We start from the raw sequence: 21,339 nt of genomic DNA on the forward strand, positions 1-21,339 counted from the left end.
GCCTCACTTGCTATGCTGAGCAGGGGCTTTGTGGGGGGGGGGGGGGGGAGATTGGACGGGATAAGCAAGGAAGAAGGAAGGAAGCGCCCGTGGGGTTGTGTTAGGTACCATCCCGTAATTTGCCCAGAGGAGAAGAGGGAAACCACGGAAAACCACTTCCAGGATGGCTGAGGTGGGACTCAGTTGACCTCATGAGTCTGAGTGGACCCCGTTCCAGCCTTCGTACCAACCAGTTTTCAAATTTCATGACAGAGCCGGAAATCGAACCCGGGCCTCCGGGGGTGGCAGCTAATCACGTTAACTACTACACCACAGAGGCGGACAATTAACAATGTACGAGTCATTAATTAGTTTCGGTTTTTTTAATAATTTGCTCCATATCGCACCTACACAGAGAGGTCTTATAGCGACGATGGGATACGAAATGCCTTGGAGTCGGAAGGAAACGGCCGTGGCCTTAGTTAAAGTACAGCCCCAGCATTTCCCTGGTGTGAAAATGGGAAACCATGGAAAACCACTTTCAGGGCTGCCGACAGTGTGAAGGAAGTGATTAATTAAGGTACAATCCCAGTATTTCACTGGTGTGGAAAACGTAAGCCACTGAAAACTATCTTCAGAGCTGCCAACAGAGGTGTTCGAACCCACTATCTCCCAATAGCTGATAGCTCCGTGACGCAAACTGCACAGCCATTCATTCGGTGGTGTTGGCATTAATGACATTATGATTATCTTTTTACAAATTTCCCTATTTTAATCCTAAACAAATAGATGGAAACAGTTGTGGTAATGTAGCACAATTGGCGGGAGGGAGGTTACGATAAGGTGGATTGGCACATTTCAAACTATGAGCATAATAAGTGGCACGCAATGTACTGCCAACTGGTCACCCTGACCTAGAGCCATATTCATGATCATGACAGGTTCCTTGTAAAAGTTCGTAGAGCTGTGTCGTGCTGTATGTTTCCGTAGTGTAGTGGTTATCACGTGCGCCTCACACGCGCAAGGTCCCCGGTTCGATCCCGGGCGGAAACACCTTAGCATTTTAAAATAAATTTCAAGTAGCCAAGTAATGGCGTTTATTGTGGTCGTGCACAATTCAACTTACTTACCGATGTTCGATTGTTAAAATAATAGTAAATCCATCATTTCTGATTACGACGTACCAAAGCATTGCAGAATTCTTATGCTTGGGCCTCAGTAGGCCCGCCTTTGTGGTGTTCGGCTTAGTGTGATTAGCTGCCACCCCCAGAGGCTCGGGTTCGATTCCCGGCTCTGCCACGAAATTTGAAGAGTGGTACGAGGGCTGGACCGGGATCCACTCAGCCTCGGGAGGTCAAATGAGTAGAGGTGGGTTCGATTCCCACCTCAGCCATCCTGGAAGTGGTTTTCCGTGGTTACCCACTTCTCCTCCAGGCAAATACCAAGATGGTACCTAAGTTAAGGCCACGGCCGATTCCTTCCCTCTTCCTTCTATATCCATTCCAATCTACCCATCCCCTCGCAAGGCCCCTGTTCAGCATACCATGTGAGGGCGCCTGGACGAATTGAATCCCCGACCCAGAGCCTGAAGCTCCAGGAAAATGCCCTGAGGCGGTAGAGGTGGGATCCCTCGCTGAGTCCGAGGTAAAAACCGACCCTGGAGTGTAAACAGATAAAGAAGAAGCAGAAGGGCTCAGTAGAAATTTACGGATCAATAGGCGTGGATTAGAACGACAAGAATATTCTCAATAACCATGCGCGTTGGACTTGAGTGAACTTGCATTCGGGAGATAGTGGATTCGAATCCCACTGCCGGCGGCCCTGAAGTTGGTTATCCGAGGTTTCCCACTTTCACACCAGGTAAATGCTGGGGCTGTACTTAATTAATGACCCTCTAGCCCTTTCCTTTCTCGTGTCGCCAAAAGCCTTCAATGTCTTAAAACATTCTTTCTTTCTTTCTTCCTTTCTTTCTTCTCTACCGAGCTCGATAGCTGCAGTCGCTTATGTGCGTCCAGTATCCAGTATTCGGGAGATAGTAGGTTCGAACCCCACTGTCGGCAGCCCTGAAGATGGTTTTCCGTGGTTTCCCATTTTCACACCAGGCAAATGTTGGGCTGTACCTTAATTAAGGCCACGGCCGCTTCCTTGCCACTCCTAGCCCTTTCCTGTCCTATCGTCGCCATAAGATCTATCTGTGTAAGTGCGACGTAAAACAACTAGCAAAAAAAATCTCTCTTTTTTAATCCGTTTACCCTCCAGGGTCCCTCGGACTCAGCAAAGGATACACCTCTACCTACTCAAGGGCAGTGTCCTGGAGCTTGAGAATTTCGGTCGGGGAGGATACAAGAAGTGAGGAGGCCCAGGACCTCGCCTTGCCAGCCTCACTTTCTGTGCTGAGCAGGTTACTTGTAGGGGGATGGGAAGTTTGGAAGGGATAGACAAGGAAGAGGAAGGAAGCGGGCGTGGTCTTTTGTGAGGTAACCATCCCGGCAAATGCCTGGAGGAGGAGTGGGAAACCACGGGAAACCACTTGGAGAAAGGCTCAGGTGGGAATAGAATCCCCCCATCTACTCAGCTGACGGCCCGAGGCCGAGTGAACCCCGTCCCAGCCCTCGTACCACATTTCAAATTTCGTGGTAAAGCCGGGAATCGAATTAGCGTAAAATTACTTTAATTAACAATGTACGAGTCATTAATTAGTCTCGGCTATTTTAATAATTTACCGTATGTCACACCTATACACCTATGGCGACGATGAGGTAGGAAAGGACTAGGAGTGTGAAGGAAGTGACCGTGGCCTTAAGTAAGGTACAATCCCAGCATTTGACTGGTGTGAAAAACGTAAGCCTCTGAAAACTATCTTCAGGGCTGCCGGCTGTGGTATTCGAACCCATCCACTACTTCCCGAATGCAATCAGATAGCTACGTGACGTACACCGCACAGTCATTCGCTCGGTGGTGTTGGCGTTAATGACATTATGATTATTATCTTCTTACATACTTCTCTATTTTAATCCAGAAGAAATAGATGGAAACAGTTGTGGTAATGTAGCACATTTGGCGGGAGGGAGGTTTACGATAAGGTGGATTGACACATTTCAAACTATGAGCACAATAAGTGGCACGCAATGTACTGCCAACTGGTCACCCTGACCTAGAGCCATATTCATGATCATGACAGGTTCGTTGTAAAAGTTCGTAGAGCTGTGTCGTGCTGTAAGTTTCCGTAGTGTAGTGGTTATCACGTGCGCCTCACACGCGCAAGGTCCCCGGTTCGATCCCGGGCGGAAACACATCAGCATTTTAAAATTACTTTAAAATATTCAAATAATGGCGTTTATTGTGGTCGTACACAATTAGAGGATTCGATCCCGGGATCCCGAAAACTTTTCAATCCCGTCGTTTTCTGGATTAAGTTTTCCGGATCCCGGGATTTTCGGGATTGGCATCATTTTTAAAAATTTGCAAAATAGACTGCGTGAAGCGAAACTCTCAGTGAGTTTGAATAATCTAGTGCAGTTGGAAGAGTCGGATTTCGAGCTCATCGATGAAATCATTAAAGTCATGGCTCCAGTCAAATTAACTGTAGACGCACTCTGTCACACTGATGAGAATTTATGCACAGCTGATGCTGCCCTTACCTTTCTTTTCAAGCAGTTAAATGACAATAGCTCCGAGTTGGCTTCTAAATTCAAGATACATTTACAAACACGCATCAAACATCGCCGAAGAAATGAGTTGAGTGGCATATTATGCTACCTAGAAAATCATAGTGACAATGTGGCGTTGGCGTTAGATGATGAAATAAAGCGTACATTTTCAAGTCCGACCAAATTCCTGATAAAAAAGACAGATTGTTTCTTTAATTGAGAGATTAAATGGTAAAAAATGACGAAGAGCAAGAACAAAATATGCAAGTCGAGCCTACAAATACAGAAAAAAGTGATTTGACGCTCAAAGAAAAGCTTCATTTGGAAATAGAAAACAGCATGAAATGTCTCCTGAAGCATGAAATGAAAATGAATTTTCCAGAATTGTTAGGAAGGAAATGAACCTATACGAGTCTTCAAATTCTACTCGGAACTATAACCTAGAGCAGGCTTATAAGTATTTACAAACGATTCCTCTAACTTCCATCGAACCTGAACGCGCTTTCTCAGCTGCTGCATATATGTGCAACAAATTGAGAAGCAGGCTTGGTGATGAAACACTGGACGCGTTGTTATTTCTCAGATCATATTTTCGTAATTCAAATTAGAATGTTCCTATTAAATTAGTTTTCTTTATATTTACGAGAAATGTGAAATTTCTACCTACTTATTATGTTGTAACATGAAAGTCGTCTATTTAGTCTATGTTCAGAGAGATTGTTGTTAATTTCCAAAGTTTATTTGCATACTTTGTTACATAAAGGTTTTTTAAAATGTATGTAAGTTTAAAGAGATCTCACTGATTAATTAGAGTGATTACATTACCTAGGCGTATACAGTAAAATATGTTGATTTTGTCTAAATTTTGATTTGCTGATTAAACAGTTGATTTCTGTAAGATTTTCTTACCTTTTATTTGTAACCATCAATCCCGGGATAATCCCGGGATCCCGGGAATGACCAAGTGTAATCCCGAAAACCCGGGATTAGAAACAAGGGCCGGGATCAAATTCCCTATACACAATTCGCCTTACTTTCCAGTGTCCGATTGTTAAAATGCTAGTAAATCTATCATTTCTAACTACAACGTACCAAAGTTTAGGCGTAAGGCTGAGTAGGTCCGCCTCTGTGGTGTACTGGTTAGCGTGATTAACTGCCACTCCCGGAGCCCGGGTTCGATTCCCGGCTCTGCAACGAAATTTGAAGAGTGGTACGAGGGCTGGAACGGGGTCCACTCAGCCTCAGGAGGTCAACTGAGTAGAGGTGGGTTCGATTCCCACCTCAGCCATCCTGGAAGTGGTTTTCCGTGGTTTCCCAGTTCTCCAGGCAAATGCCGGGATGGTACCTAAATTAAGGCCACGGTCCCTTCCTTCCCTCTTCCTTCTCTATCCCTTCCAATCTTCCCATCGCCCCGCAAGGACCCTGTTCAACATAGCATGTAAGGGTGCCTGAACGACGTACTGGTCATCCTCCCTAGTTGAATTCCCGACCTAGAGTCTGAAACTCCAGGAAAGTGCCATGAGGCGGTAGAGGTGGGATCCCTCGCTGAGTCCGAGGTAAAAACCGACCCTGGAGTGTAAACAGATAAAGAAGAAGCAGACGGGCTCAGTAGAAATTAACGGCTCAATAGGCGTGCATTAGAACGACAAGAATATTCTCACTAACCCAGCGAGTTGGCCTTGAGTGAGCTTGCATTCGGGAGATAGTGGGTTCGAATCCCACTGTAGGCGGCCCTGAATTTGGTTTTCCGAGGTTTCCCACTTTTACACCAGGCAAATGCTGGGGATGTACTTTAAATAAAACCCTTCTAGAAAAAAGTCATATATCTTAAAAAATTCTTTCTTTCTTTCTTTCTTTCTTTCTTTCTTTCTTTCTCTCTTTCTTTCTTTCTTTCTCCCTTTCTTAATCTGCTACCCTCCAAGGTTAGTTTTTTCTCGGACTCACCAAGGGATCCCACCTCTACCGCCTCAAGGGCAGTGTCCTGGAGCGTGAGAATTTGGGTCGGGGAGGATACAACCGGTGAGAAGGCCCAGGACCTCGCCTAGCCGACCTCACTTGCTATGCTGAGCAGGTTACTTGTAGGGGGATGGGAAGATTGGAAGGGATAGACAAGGAAGAGGAAGGAAGCGGGCGTGGTCTTTTGTAAGGTTACCATCCCGGCATTTGCCTGGAGGAGGAGTTGGACACCACTGAAAACCACTTGGAGAAAGACTCAGGTGGGAATCGAATCCCCCCATCTACTCAGCTGACGGCCCGAGGCCGAGTGAAGACCGTTCCAGACCTCGTACCACTTTTCAAATTTCGTGGTAAAACCGGGAATCGAATTACCGTAAAATTACTTTAATTAACTATGTCATCATCATCATCTTCATCTGTTTAACCTCCAGGTTCGGTTTTTCCCTCGGACTTAGCGAGGGATCCCACCTCTACCGCCTCAAGGGCAGTGTCCTGGAGCTTCAGACTCTTAGTTGGGGGATACAACTGGAGAGTATGACCAGTACCTCGCCCAGGCGGCCTCACCTACTATGCTGAACAGGGGCCTTGTGGAGGGATGGGAGGATTGGAAGGGATAGGCAAGGAAGAGGGAAGGAAGCGGCCGTGGCCTTAAGTTAGGTACCATCCCGGCATTCGCCTGGAGGAGAAGTGGGGAAACCATGGAAAACCACTTCGAGGATGGCTGAGGTGGGAATCGAACCCACCTCTACTCAGTTGACCTCCCGAGGCTGAGTGGACCCCGTTCCAGCCCTCGTACTACTTTTCAAATTGCGTGGCAGAGCCGGGAATCGAACCCGGACCTCCGGGGGTGGCAGCTAATCACGCTAACCACTACACCACATAGGCGGCTTAATTAACTATGTACGAGTCATTAATTAGTCTCGGCTATTTTAAGAATTTACTTATGTCACACCTACACAGATGGGTCTTATGGCGACGATGGGGTAGGAAAGGACTAGGAGTGAAGGAAGTGACTGTGGCCTTAATTCAGGTACAATCCCGCCATTTGACAGGTGTAAAAAACGTAAGCCACTGGAAACTATATTCAGGGCTGCCGACAGTGGGATTCGAACCCACCCAATACTTCCCGAATGCAATCTGATAGCTGCGTGACGTACACCGCACAGTCATTCGCTCGGTGGTGTTGGCGTTAATGACATTATGATTACTATCTTCTTACATACTTCTCGCCGCCTCTGTGGTGTAGTGGTTAGCGTGATTAGCTGCCACCCCCGGAAGTCCGGGTTCGATTCCCGGCTCTGCCACGAAAATTTGAAAAGTGGTACGAGGGCTGGAACGGGGTCTACTCAGCATCGGGAGGTCAACTGAGTAGAGGTGGGTTCGATTCCCACCTCAGCCATCCTCGAAGTGGTTTTCCGTGGTTTCCCACTTCCCCTCCAGGCGAATGCCGGGATGGTACCTAACTTAAGGCCACGGCCGCTTCCTTCCCTCTTCCTTGTCTATCCCTTCCAATCTTCCCATCCCTCCACAAGGCCCCTGTTCAGCATAGCATGTGAGGCCGCCTGGGTGAGGTACTGGTCATTCTCCCCAGAAGGGCTCAGTAGAAATTAAAGGATCAATAGGCGTGGATTAGAACGACAAGAATATTCTCACTAACCGAGCGCGTTGGACTTGAGTGAACTAGCATTCGGGAGATAGTGGGTTCGAATTCCACTGCCGGCGGCACTGAAGTTGGTTATCCGAGGTTTCCCACTTTCACACCAGGCAAATGCTGGGGCTGTACTTAATTAATGACCCTCTAGCCCTTTTTTCATCGTGTCGCCAATAGACTTCAATGTCTTAAACCTTTCTTTCTTTCTTTCTTTCTTTCTTTCTTTCTTTCTTTCTTTATTCTCTACCGAGCTCGATAGCTGCAGTCGCTTAAGTGCGGCCAGTATCCAGTATTCGGGGGATAGTAGGTTCGAACCCCACTGTCGGCAGGCCTGAAGATGGTTTTCCGAGGTTTCCCATTTTCACACCAGGCAAATGCTGGGGCTGTACCTTAATTAAAGCCACGGCCGCTTCCTTCCCACTCCTAGCCCTTTCCTGTCCCATCGTCACCATAAGATCTATCTGTGTAAGTGCGACGTTAAACAACTAGCAAAAAAAAATCTTTATTCTCTCTTTCTTAATCCGTTTACCCTCCAGGGTCCCTCGGACTCAGCAAAGGATACCACCTCTACCTCCTCAAGGGCAGTGTCCTGGAGCTTGAGAATTTCGGTCGGGGAGGATACAAGAAGTGAGGAGGCCCAGGACCTCGCTTTGCCAGCCTCACTTTCTGTGCTGAGCAGGTTACTTGTAGGGGGATGGGAAGTTTGGAAGGGATAGACAAGGAAGAGGAAGGAAGCGGGCGTGGTCTTTTGTGAGGTAACCATCCCGGCAAATGCCTGGAGGAGGAGTGGGACACCACGGAAAACCACTTGGAGAAAGGCTCAGGTGGGAATAGAATCCCCCCATCTACTCAGCTGACGGCCCGAGGCCGAGTGAACCCCTGTCCCAGCCCTCGTACCACATTTCAAATTTCGTGGTAAAGCCTGGAATCGAATTACCGTAAAATTACTTTTAATTAACAATGTACGAGTCATTAATTAGTCTCGGCTATTTTAATAATTTACCGTATGTCACACCTATACAGATAGGTCTTATAGGTTTTATAGCGACGATGGGGTAGGACAGGACTAGGAGTGTGAAGGAAGTGACCGTGTCTTTAATTAAGGTACAATCCCAGCATTTGACTGGTGTGAAAAACGTAAGCCACTGAAAACTATCTTCAGGGCTGCCGACAGTGGGATTCGAACCCACCCACCACTTCCCGAATGCAATCAGATAGCTACGTGACGTACACGGCACAGTCATTCGCTCGGTGGTGTTGGCGTTAATGACATTATGATTATTATCTTCTTACATACTTCTCTATTTTAATCCAGAAGAAATAGATGGAAACAGTTGTGGTAATGTAGCACATTTGGCGGGAGGGAGGTTTACGATAAGGTGGATTGGCACATTTCAAACTATGAGCATAATAATTGGCACGCAATGTACTGCCAACTGGTCACCCCGACCTAGAGCCATATTCATGATCATGACAGGTTCGTTGTAAAAGTTCGTAGAGCTGTGTCGTGCTGTAAGTTTTCGTAGTGTAGTGGTTATCACGTGCGCCTCACACGCGCAAGGTCCCCGGTTCGATCCCAGCATTTTAAAATTACTTTAAAATATTCAAATAATGGCTTTTTGTAATAATAATTTCGTGTGGCTATTACTATTCGAGTGCAGCCCTTGTAAGGCAGACCCTCCGATGAGGGTGGGCGGCATCTGCCATGTGTATTTAACTGCGTGTTATTGTGGTGGAGGATAGTGTTATGTGTGGTGTGTGAGTTGCAGGGATGTTGGGGACAGCACAAACACCCAGCCCCCGGGCCATTGGAATTAACTAATGAAGGTTAAAATCCCCGACCCGGACGGGAATCGAACCCGGGACCCTCTGAACCGAAGGCCAGTACGCTGACCATTCAGCCAACGAGTCGGACATGGCTTTTTGTGGTCGTACACAATTCACCTTACTTTCCAGTGTCCGATTGTTAAAATGCTAGTAAATCTATCATTTCTGACTACAACGTACCGAAGTTTTGCAGAAATTTTAGGCGTAAGGCTGAGTAGGTCCGCCTCTGTGGTGTACTGGTTAGTGTGATTAACTGCCACTCCCTGAGCCCGGGTTCGATTCCCGGCTCTGCAACGATATTTGAAGAGAGGTATGAGGGCTGGAATGGGGTCCACTCAGGCTCAGGAGGTCAACTGAGTGAAGGTCGGTTCGATTCCCACCTCAGCCATGCGGAAGTGGTTTTCCGTGGTTTCCCAGTTCTCCAGGCAAATGCCGGGATGGTACCTAACTTAAGGCCACGGTCCCTTCCTTCCCTCTTCCTTCTCTATCCCTTCCAATCTTCCCATCGCCCCGCAAGGCACCTCTTTAGCATAGCATGTAAGGGTGCCTGAACGACGTACTGGTCATCCTCCCTAGTTGAATTCCCGACCTAGAGTCTGAAACTCCAGGAAAGTGCCATGAGGCGGTAGAGGTGGGATCCCTCGCTGAGTCCAAGGTAAAAACCGACCCTGGAGTGTAAACAGATAAGGAAGAAGCAAACGGGCTCAGTAGAAATTAACGACTCAATAGGCGTGCATTAGAACGACAAGAATATTCTCACTAACCGAGCGAGTTGGCCGTGAGTGAGCTTGCATTCGGGAGATAGTGGGTTCGAATCCCTCTGTCGGCGGCTCTGAATTTGGTTTTCCGAGGTTTCCCACTTTTACACCAGGCAAATGCTGGGGCTGTACTTTAAATAATGCCCTTCTAGAATAAAGTTTTATATATCTTAAAAATGCCTTTGCTGGCGAGATGTAGTGTTTACAGTGCACTATGTCTTCTGGTATGGGCTATATCAAATTTGTTACTTTCATTGACCCGTCACAGTCTCATCCTTGGCTTTGACAATATGAAAGTGACTGAGGTATGAGTGGTGCTAGTAATACCATTCCTTATGCAACCAGTCCCTGTTATGAATGGTGTGAAAATATCGCTCATAGGGTCAGTTGGTGCATACATTTCAGTGGGCTTGGCAGACTGATATGTAAGAGCAACTGCTGGCTCGGTGAGGAAAGCAACGGGAAACTACCTCACTCCTCGTTTCCCTAGTACGCCTCTTCAGTGACGCCTAGGCTATTTATGACAGCTGTTGGCGAAGCTGCAGAGGATCAAACCAGCCTTCGGGCTGATTACCCAACATACATACATATCTTAAAAAATTCTTTTTCTTTCTTTCTTTCTTTCTTTCTTTCTTTCTTTCTTTCTTTCTTTCTTAATCTGTTACCCTCCAAGGTCGGTTTTTCCTCGGACTCAGCAAGGGATCCCACCTCTAGCGCCTCAAGGGCAGTGTCCTGGAGCGTGAGAATTTGGGTCGGGGAGGATACAACCGGTGAGAAGGCCCAGGACCTCGCCTAGCCGACCTCACTTGCTATGCTGAGCAGGTTACTTGTAGGGGGATGGGAAGATTGGAAGGGATAACAAGGAAGAGGAAGGAAGCGGGCGTGGTCTTTTGTAAGGTGACCATCCCGGCATTTGCCTGGAGGAGGAGTTGGACACCACTGAAAACCACTTGGAGAAAGGCTCAGGTGGGAATCGAATCCCCCCATCTACTCAGCTGACGGCGCGAGGCCGAGTGAAGACCGTTCCAACCTTCGTACCACTTTTCAAATTTCGTGGTAAAACCGGGAATCGAATTACCGTAAAATTACTTTAATTAACTATGTACGAGTCATTAATTAGTCTCGGCTATTTTAATAATTTACCTATGTCACACCTACACAAATAGGTCTTATGGCGACGATGGGGCAGGAAAGGACTAGGAGTGAAGGAAGTGACTGTGGCCTTATATCGGGTACAATCCCACCATTTGACAGGTGTGAAAAACGTAAGCCACTGGAAACTATATTCAAGGCTGCCGACAATGGGATTCGAACCCACCCACTACTTCCCGAATGCAATCTGATAGCTGCGTGACGTGCAACACACCCTCATTCGCTCGGTGGTGTTGGCGTTAATGACATTATGATTATTATCTTCTTACATACTTATCTATTTTAATCCTAAGGAAATAGATGCAAACAGTTGTGGTAATGTAGCACATTTGGCGGGAGGGAGGTTTACGATAAGGTGGATTGACACATTTCAAACTATGAGCACAATAAGTGGCACGCAATGTACTGCCAACTGGTCACCCTGACCTAGAGCCATATTCATGATCATGACAGGTTCCTTGTAAAAGTTCGTAGAGCTGCGTCGTGCTGTATGTTTCCGTAGTGTAGTGGTTATCACGTGCGCCTCACACGCGCAAGGTCCCCGGTTCGATCCCGGGCGGAAACACATTTGCTTTTTAAAATAAATTTCAAATAGCCAAGTATTGGCGTTTATTGTGGTCGTGCACAATTCATCTCACTTACCGATGTTCGATTGTTAAAATAATAGTAAATCCATCATTTCTGATTACGACGTACCAAAGCATTGCAGAATTCTTATGCTTGGGCCTCAGTAGGTTTCGCCTTCGTGGTGTACTGGTTAGTGTGATTAGCTGGCACCCCCAGAAGCTCGGGTTCGATTCCCGGCTCTGCCACGTAATCTGAAGAGTGGTACGATGGCTGGACCGGGGTCCACTCAGCCTCGGGAGGTCAAATGAGTAGAGGTGGGTTCGATTCCCACCTCAGCCATCCTGGAAGTGGTTTTCCGTGGTTTCCCACTTCTTCTCCTCCTCCTCCTCCTTAAGGCCACGACCGCTTCCTTCCCTCTTCCTTCTCTATCCATTCCAATCTTAACATCCCCCCGCAAGGCCCCTGTTCAGCATAGCATGTGAGGGCGCCTGGACGAGGTACCGGTCATCCTTCCCAGTTGAATCCCCGACCCAGAGCCTGAAGCTCCAGGAAACTGCCCGGAGGCGGTAGAGGTGGGATTCCTCGCTGAGTCCGAGGTAAAAACAGACCCTGGAGTGTAAACAGATAAAGAAGAAGCAGAAGGGCTCAGTAGAAATTAAAGGATCAATAGGCGTGGATTAGAACGACAAGCATATTCTCACTAACCGAGCGCGTTGGACTTGAGTGAACTTGCATTCGGTAGATAGTGGGTTCGAATCCCACTGCCGGCGCCCCTGAAGTTGGTTATCCGAGGTTACCCACTTTCACACCAGGCAAATGCTGGGGCTGTACTTAATTAATGACCCTCTAGCACTTTCCTTCCTCGTGTCGCCAAAAGCCTTCAATGTCTTAAAACTTTCTTTCTTTCTTCTCTACCGAGCTCGATAGCTGTAGTCGCTTATGTGCGGCCAGTATCCAGTATTCGGGAGATGTAGGTTCGAACCCCACTGTCGGCAGCCCTGAAGATTGTTTTCCGAGGTTTCCCATTTTCACACCAGGCAAATGCTGGGGCTGTACCTTATTTAAGGCCACGGCCGCTTCCTTCCCACTCCTAGCCCTTTCCTGTCCCATCGTCGCCATAAGATCTATCTGTGTAAGTTCGACGTTTACCCTCAGGGTCCCTCGGACTCAGCAAAGGATACCACCTCTACCTCCTCAAGGGCAGTGTCCTGGAGCTTGAGAATTTCGGTTGGGGAGGATACAAGAAGTGAGGAGGCCCAGGACCTCGCTTTGCCAGCCTCACTTTCTGTGCTGAGCAGGTTACTTGTAGGGGGATGGGAAGTTTGGAAGGGATAGACAAGGAAGAGGAAGGAAGCGGGCGTGGTCTTTTGTGAGGTAACCATCCCGGCAAATGCCTGGAGGAAGAATGGGGCACCACGGAAAACCGCTTGGAGAAAGGCTCAGGTGGGAATCGAATCCCCCCATCTACTCAGCTGACGGCCGGAGGCCGAGTGAACCCCGTTATAGCCCTCGTACCACATTTCAAATTTCGTGGTAAAGCCGGGAATCGAATTACCGTAAAAATACTTTTAATTAACAATGTACGAGTCATTAATTAGTCTCGGCTATTTTAATCATTTACCGTATGTCACACCTATACAGATAGGTCTTATAGGTCTTATAGCGACGATGGGGTAGGAAAGGAGTAGGAGTGTGAAGGAAGTGACCGTGTCCTTAATTAAGGTACAATCCCAGCATTTGACTGGTGTGAAAAACGTAAGCCACTGAAAACTATCTTCAGGGCTGCCGACAGTGGGATTCGAACCCACCCACTACTTCCCGAATGCTATCAGATAGCTACGTGACGTACACCGCACAGTCATTCGCTCGGTGGTGTTGGCGTTAATGACATTATGATTATTATCTTCTTACATGTCCGCCTCTGTGGTGTAGTGGTTAGCTGCCACCCCCGGAGGTCCGGGTTCGATTCCCGGCTCTGCCACGAAAATTTGAAAAGTGGTACGAGGGCTGGAACGGGGTCCACTCAGCCTCGGGAGGTCAATTGGCGAGGCCGCCTGGGCGAGGTACTGGTCATACTCGCCAGTTGTGTCCCCCGACCAAGAGTCTGAAGCTCCAGGACACTGCCCTTGAGGCGGTAGAGGAGGGATCCCTCGCTGTGTCCGAGGGAAAAGCCGAACCTGGAGGGTAAACAGATGATGATGATGATGATCTTCTTACATACTTCTCTATTTTAATCCAGAAGAAATAGATGGAAATAGTTGTGGTAATGTAGCATTTAAGGTTTACGATAGTATTAAAGGGGGATTTATGTATGTTGTGATTGTGTTTAAATAGTTTAAAGTAAAATAATAAGTGGCACGCAATATTCATGATCACGACAGGTTCGTTGTAAAAGTTCGTAGAGCTGTGTCGTGCTGTATGTTTCCGTAGTGTAGTGGTTATCACGTGCGCCTCACACGCGCAAGATCCCCGGTTCGATCCCGGGCAGAAACACATCGGCATTTTAAAATTAATTTAAAACGTTCAAATAATGGCGTTTATTGTGGTCGTACCCGATTCACCTTACCTTCGAGTGACCGATTTTTAGAATGCTAGTAAATCTATCATTTCTGACTACGACGTACCAAAGTATTGCAGAATTCTTGGCGTAAGACTGAGTAGGTCCGCCCCTTTGATGTACTGGTTAGTGTGATTATTGCCACTCCCGGAGCCCGGGTTCGATTCCCGGCTCTGCCACGAAATTTGAAGAGTGGTACGCGGGCTGGAACGGGGTCAACTCAGCCTCAGGAGGTCAACTGAGTAGAGGTGGGTTCGATTCCCACCTCAGCCATCCTCGAAGTGGTTTTCCGTGGTTTCCCACTTCTCCTCCAGGCGAATGCCGGGATGGTACCTAACTTAAGGCCACGACCGCTTCCTTCCCTCTTCCTTCGCTATCCCTTCCAATCTTCCCATCCCTCAGCAAGGCCCTGTTCAGCATAGCAGATGAGGGAGCCTTGACGAGGTACTGGTCATCCTCCCCCGTTGTATCTCCAACCCAGATTCTGAAGCTTCAGGACACTGCCCTGAGGTGGTAGAGGTGGGGTCCGTCGCTGAGTGCCAGGGAAAAACCGACCCTAGAGTGTGAACAGATGAAGAAGTAGCAGAAGGGCTCAGTAGAAATTAACGGCTCAACAGGCGTGCATTAGAACGACTAGAATATTCTCTCTAACCGAGCGAGTTGGCCGTGAATGAGTTTGCATTCGGGAGATAGTGGGTTCGAATCCCATTGTCGGCGGCCCTGAAGTTGGTTTTCCGAGGTTTCCCCACTTTCACACCAGGCAAATGCTGGGGCTATACTTTAAATAATGCCCTTCTAGAAAAAAGTCTTGTATATCTTAAAAATTTCTTTCTTTCTTTCTTTCTTTCTTTCTTTCTTTCTTTCTTTCGTTCTCCCTTTCTTAATCTCTTACCGTCCAGGGTTGGTTTTTTCCTCGGATTCACCAAGGGATCACATCTCTACCGCCTCCAGTTCGTGTCCTGGAGCGTGAGACTTTGGGTCGGGGAGGATACAACTGGTGATGAGGCCCAGGACCTCACCTACGCGTCCTCACCTGCTATGCTGAGTTGGGTACGTGTAGGGGGATGGGAAAATTGGAAGGGATAGGAAAGGAAGAGGAAGGAAGCGGGCGCGGTCTTATGTGAGGCAACCATCCCGGCATTTGCCTAGAGGAGGAGTGGGACAACACGGAAAACAATTGGAGAATGGCTCAGGTGGGAATCGAACCCACTTCTACTCAGTTGACTTCCGGAGGCTGAGTGGACCCCGTTCCAGTCCTCGTACCACTTTTCAAATTTCGTGACAGAGCCGGGAATCGAACCCTGGCAGCCGGGGGTGACAGCTAATCACACTAATCACTATACCACAGACTCGGAATTAACAATGTACGAGTCATTAATTAGTCTTGGCTTTTTAAATAATTTGTTCCATATCGCACCTACATATATAGGTCTTATGGCAACGATGGGGTAGGAAAGGACTAGGAGTGTGAAGGAAGTGACTGTGGCCTTAATTGAGGTACAATTCAAGCATTTTACTGGTGTGAAGAACGTAAGCCACTGAAAAACTATCTTCATGGACGCCGAAATCGAGATTCGAACCCACATATCCCGAATGCTATCAGATAGCTACGTGACGTACACGGCACAGTCATTCGCTCGGTGGTGTTGGCGTTAATGACATTATGATTATTATCTTCTTACATACTTCTCTATTTTAATCCAGAAGAAATAGATGGAAACAGTTGTGGTAATGTAGCACATTTGGCGGGAGGGAGGTTTACGATAAGGTGGATTGACACATTTCAAACTATGAGCATAATAAGTGGCACGCAATGTACTGCCAACTGGTCACCCTGACCTAGAGCCATATTCATGATCATGACAGGTTCGTTGTAAAATATCGTGCTGTAAGATTCCGTAGTGTAGTGGTTATCACGTGCGCCTCACACGCGCAAGGTCCCTGGTTCGATCCCGGGCGGAAACACATCGGCATTTTAAAATAAATTTTAAATATTCAAATAATGGCGTTTTTTGTATTCGTACACAATTCACCTTACTTTCGAGTGTCCGATTGTTAAAATGCTAGTAAATCCATCATTTCTGACTACGACGTACCAAAGTTTTGCAGAATTCTTATGCGTAAGGCTGAGTAGGTCCGCCTCTGTGTAGTAGTGGTTAGTGTGATTAGCTGCTACTCCCGGAGGTCCGGGTTCGATTCCCGGCTCTGAAACGAAATTTGAGGAGTGGTTCGAAGACTGGTACGTGTGTCCACTCAGCCTCGGGAGGTCAACTGAGTAGAGATGTGCTGGATTCCCACCTCAGCCATCCTGAAAGTGATTTTCCGTGGTTTCCCACTTCTCCTCCAGGCAAATGCCGGGATTGTACCTAACTTAAGGCCGCGACCGCTTCCTTCCCTCTTCCTTCGCTATCCCTTCCAATCTTCATAATCCTCAGCAAGGCCCCTGTTCAGCACAGCATGTGAGGGAGCCTGGACGAGGTACTTGTCATCCTCCCCAGTTGTATCCCCGACCCAGATTCTGAAGTTCCCGGTCACTGCCCTTGCTGAGTGCCAGGGAAGAACCGACCCTGGAGTGTAAACAGATGAAGAAGTAGCAGAAGGGCTCAGTAGAAATTAACTGCTCAATAGGTGTGGATTAGAACGACAAGAATATTCTCACTAACCGAGTGAGTTGGCCGTGAGTGAACTTGCATTCGGGAGATAGTGGTTTCGAATCCCACTGTCGGCGGCCCTGAAGTTGGTTTTCCGAGGTTTCCCCACTTTCACACCAAACAAATTGTGGGGCTGTACTTTAATTAATACCCTTCTAGATCTTTCCTTCCTCACGTCGCCAAAAGTCTTCAATGTCTTAAAACCTCTTTTCTTTCTTTCTTTGTTTCTTTCTTTCTTTTTTTCTTTCTTTCTTTCTTTCTCCCTTTCTTAGTCCGTTCACCCTCCAGGGTTGGTTTTTCCCTGGACTCAGCAAGGGATCCCACCTCTACCTCCTCGAGGGCAGTGTCCTGGAGCGTGAGACCGTGGTTCGGGGAGGATACAACTGGGCTACCACTAAACTTAGGTTATCCCTTTTCGATGATTGGTTTAGTGAACGTCAACCCTTCAGCGTTTTGAGCTGCAGCCAATAGCCAACGGAGAAGCCTTCTGTGTTGTGAAGACTGCTTCACAAGCAACTACCCTGGCTTCTGCTACTGCCAATGCTCAACCCCTGATCAGAGGATATGGTAACCTAAGGTTTAGCAAATTAAAGTCCGACTTTGTGGCTAAATGGATAGAATGCTTGCCTTTGGTCCGATGGCCCCCGATCAATTTTCGGAATCAACCCCTCATACTGTTAATTCCTCTGGCTTTTGGACTGGGTGTTTTTGACGTCTTTGCCATTCATTTTATCGCCATTAGGACACCACCAAACCTATACAGATGCCATGCACCATTATTATTATTATTATTATTATTATTATTATTATTATTATTATTATTATTATTATTATTATTGTGGAAATGAAATGAAATGGCGTTTGGCTAGGGCCTGGATTTAAATGCACTAAAAACCTGAAAAAATGCGTTCAAATATGCACTAAAAAAGTAGAATATGTGCAAGGAAAATAAGGATATATGCTCTTAAAACATGCAATTTTATTCACTTGCCTATTTACAGGTATCTTTTATCGCAAAAAGAAGCATCACAATAGGTAACTAGTAGTCTTTCAATGTTTTCTGTAGACAAACTATGTCTTTTTTACGTCAAAATGAGTTTATAGGCTGAGAATAATCGTTCTACATCAACTTACGTGATTGGACGGTACTTATATATGGGCACCAACATTTCGTATCATTCACCTGGCAAGGATACTCTAGTTCCACTCAAGTATTGACTAATTGACTTAATCTTCTTCAGTCCTGGGTTCGAATTCAACACCTTTTCTAACTTGCATTTAATCTTCTCTCCAATTTCGCCAGGAGCGGAATTCAATGAAGATGCAGCTTTCTGAACGAGATTAAGTGATTCATGGAGGGGAGAAGATTCTAAGCTCTCAATGGCTTTTGGAAGTTTAGAAAAATGTGCATGAATGAAATTCACATCTTGATAAACAGTAGCGGTTTCAAACACAACTTTTGCATCACGGACACACACAATGTGCTCACCTTGAAGTTTTGTAACCACTTCTTTCACTTAATTAAAATTTTCCTGATAAAATGATCTTAGAGATAACCATGTCCCCCACCTATTCAGGACAGGTTTAGGTGGCAAAGGAACAATCTTTGTAGACATGAACACGAACTGGTGCTTTCAAAAACAGTTTCTTCCCACATCCATTTAAATTGTTAACAGCTGGAAACTGTGCGCGTATTTCTTCTGCAATGCGATGTAATCCGTGCGCTAAACAGGTTACGTGTATGAGTTTTGGATAAAATACTTGGAGGGCCTTTGCTGCTTTCAACATATACGAAGCTGCATCTGTGAGCAGTACAAGCACTTTACAACAATATTATTCTCAATTCCAGATGGTTACAATAGTCGCAGAGAATCTTGCTATTGTGCTATGGTCGGTTTTCTCTCGTACTTTACAAGCAAGAAGATGTGGCTTACCGGGTTCGTCTGGATGTAATTTTCCAACCACGAAATTTGCTATGTAACGACCACATGAATCCGCTGTCTCATCAACGGATATCCAGACACAGTACCTTCCGATATCAGAACGGATCAATTCCAGGGTAGTTTCATATAGCGGAGGTAGGTAAGTTTTCCAAAGCGTTGATTCATCTGGTATTTTTTGATTTACACAATATTTCTCGAGAAATGATCGCAGAACTGGATTGTTTAATTTATTCCATAGAATGCTGCTGCATACGAAAGCCCTACAAAGATCATTTGAAAACGTATTAAGAATACAGGACTTGGGCTTTACCTGCATAAGAAGTAGTTGTTGTGGTGTACTGTTCTTCTCCTCCTTTGTTTGAATATGTGCAATTGTTTTGAATGCTATTCAAGTTGAAATTTCTTTTCACATTTCACTTCCTTTGAGCAAACTTGGCAGTACATGATGACACCATCTGTTGAATAGTCACTATTACCCGACACCCACTGATTTAGTAAATCTCTTCTGCTGCTCTTTTCCTTAGGCATTTTTAGAAACTAACACTTTTAAAAATGAGATGCAGGGCATTAAAATGGAACGTAACTAGTGAATTGAAGATACTTCTGTCTTGACCAATTGCCCAACCCCCTGAGATTATTAAAGGGCCCCATAAACGGTCCATCTTTGCGTCTGTCTTATCTGCGCAGTTCTAAGACGACATGTAATACCAGAGTTATATCCCTCACCGGGAATAGAACCCTCACCCATTAATACTAGTGTATTCGGCTTCTAAAAGCTACTTTTATTATTATTATTACTGCTGCTGGCATACTGTATGAGTGTCAAGCAGTTTCAACAGACCTTAGGCAAACTAGTGACCAATACTGGTGAGTCAAGATGTGAGTAAGTTTCAATAACAACTCAGAGTCCAGGATGACACATATCCTGACACATATCCTCAGGCTTGGCAGAATCAGCCCAAACCTTTCCGTGACGTATGTGCCCCACTCCCTGGTGCCATCAGAAACCCCTTCCTAAACTCCTAACTCTTTGCTACACATTGTGGCTACTCCGACCACTACTCTTATACCTTCATATCTTCCACATAATATAAATAACATTTGTTTGAGCGCCAGTTGCTTTTTTAAGAAAAACAACAAAATTCGGTAGAGCATACCTCTTATATCAATTATCTCAAGGCGTGAGGTGATAAACTCACATATCTGGCAATATACAGGGATATGGATCAGGACAATATTAAATTACTGTTGCATTTCCACAATTGAGGATTGTACATGGAACTGGAATCACTTATTATAATTAAAAATAAAACTGAGTTTATGACTAAATTTACGTCACAATGAAAAATCATTTACGTCTTTTAATTTAACAAAAGAAATATATCGTGAGATTTGCGGTACAAAGAAAAGGAAAATTTAATCTAAACAAAAAAAGCTATTGGCATGAACTTGAAGTGAGATGTGATATCGCCGCTGATTACACTCTTCTTCATGTTATGAATGCATAACATGTCTGATGCTTTAATTACCTGTTGTCTGCATACACCGCTGTTGAACTTGAAATTCTTGGGAAAACCTGTGAGCTGAAGTCGGGAGCCGTCTGTTGTAATCTTCTTATATAACAAGGAGTTGGCCTACATACCATGTACGCGTGTAGGGAGCTCCAATGTAATTACGTCCACTCAATATATTTTAAATAATTGGAAAATATTATTGAAACATCTTGTGAAGTCCATCCTCACAAGAAGATGATGTTTCTTTATCAGCATAGTACCCGTCTCTGTTCGGATACAAGCACCACTTGTAGACTTCCTCGACGATTACCTCTTCAAACACAACTCTTAGCTCTGACCATCACACTAAGACCACTTCTTCCATTTGATACATCTGACTGTTACTTATGATCTGCACGATATCAACTGCTTATGAACTGAGTAAGAACAGAATAATGAACTGAGTACTATCAACTGATTAATATCATTTGAATAGATATGATGAACTGAGTACCTCTTCCTACCGTAGCATCACCTTATATCACCTCGCGATGACGACTCATCTCCCCACTCACTGTTCATCCCTTCCACTTCAACATACAGTAGCTGGCGAATACTGACACTTGGTCGCAATCACGAGTCCACGCACTGATGTCATCAGTCATGTGTCGTCTAAGCGTACCCAAGCGGTTCGAGAATGACTATACCGAATGCGTCACCGGGAAATCTCCTTGTACACAATATTCCCAGTTAAACATAGCCTCGATTGCAAAATACTATGCCAGCTCATCTAGCCAAAGTTACAAGCCACAGCATGACAATATGAAACCAACAAATCTCACTTACTACAATACAGAATAATTACAAACATATTCACTTAACCTATGATTAAATACAATAATATACGCGATACCTAATTATTACAGTCTAAATGATGAGAAACAGAATATATAAAATCTAATGAATCAGGTTAATAATAATAATAATAATAATAATAATAATAATGATAATAATAATAAATACAGAATGGAGTCTGTAACCCTGTTGTACGGTTACAGAACGCCTCCCTCATGAAATAATCGATTAAATGAATCGATTGATTCATGAAATATCTACACAATCACCTGAAATCGAGTACACCATAGATACATGTAT

The 21,339-nt window shown here is 45.6% G+C and overlaps 5 non-coding genes across 5 annotated transcripts; all 5 read left to right on the forward strand.

The window, feature by feature from the left end:
- Positions 1 to 959: 959 nt before the first annotated feature.
- Positions 960 to 1,032, forward strand: TRNAV-CAC (transfer RNA valine (anticodon CAC)). Its single transcript has one exon. It is a non-coding gene; the product is annotated as a tRNA-Val (tRNA).
- A 2,167-nt stretch (positions 1,033 to 3,199) lies between these two features.
- Positions 3,200 to 3,272, forward strand: TRNAV-CAC (transfer RNA valine (anticodon CAC)). The gene has a single exon. It is a non-coding gene; the product is annotated as a tRNA-Val (tRNA).
- An 8,193-nt stretch (positions 3,273 to 11,465) lies between these two features.
- TRNAV-CAC (transfer RNA valine (anticodon CAC)) lies at positions 11,466 to 11,538 on the forward strand. The gene has a single exon. It is a non-coding gene; the product is annotated as a tRNA-Val (tRNA).
- Positions 11,539 to 13,960: 2,422 nt separating this feature from the next.
- TRNAV-CAC (transfer RNA valine (anticodon CAC)) lies at positions 13,961 to 14,033 on the forward strand. The gene has a single exon. It is a non-coding gene; the product is annotated as a tRNA-Val (tRNA).
- Positions 14,034 to 15,989: 1,956 nt separating this feature from the next.
- Positions 15,990 to 16,062, forward strand: TRNAV-CAC (transfer RNA valine (anticodon CAC)). The gene has a single exon. It is a non-coding gene; the product is annotated as a tRNA-Val (tRNA).
- Positions 16,063 to 21,339: the final 5,277 nt, after the last annotated feature.

Source organism: Anabrus simplex, chromosome 8 (assembly GCF_040414725.1).
Source record: "Anabrus simplex isolate iqAnaSimp1 chromosome 8, ASM4041472v1, whole genome shotgun sequence".
NCBI classification, from domain to species: domain Eukaryota; kingdom Metazoa; phylum Arthropoda; class Insecta; order Orthoptera; family Tettigoniidae; genus Anabrus; species Anabrus simplex.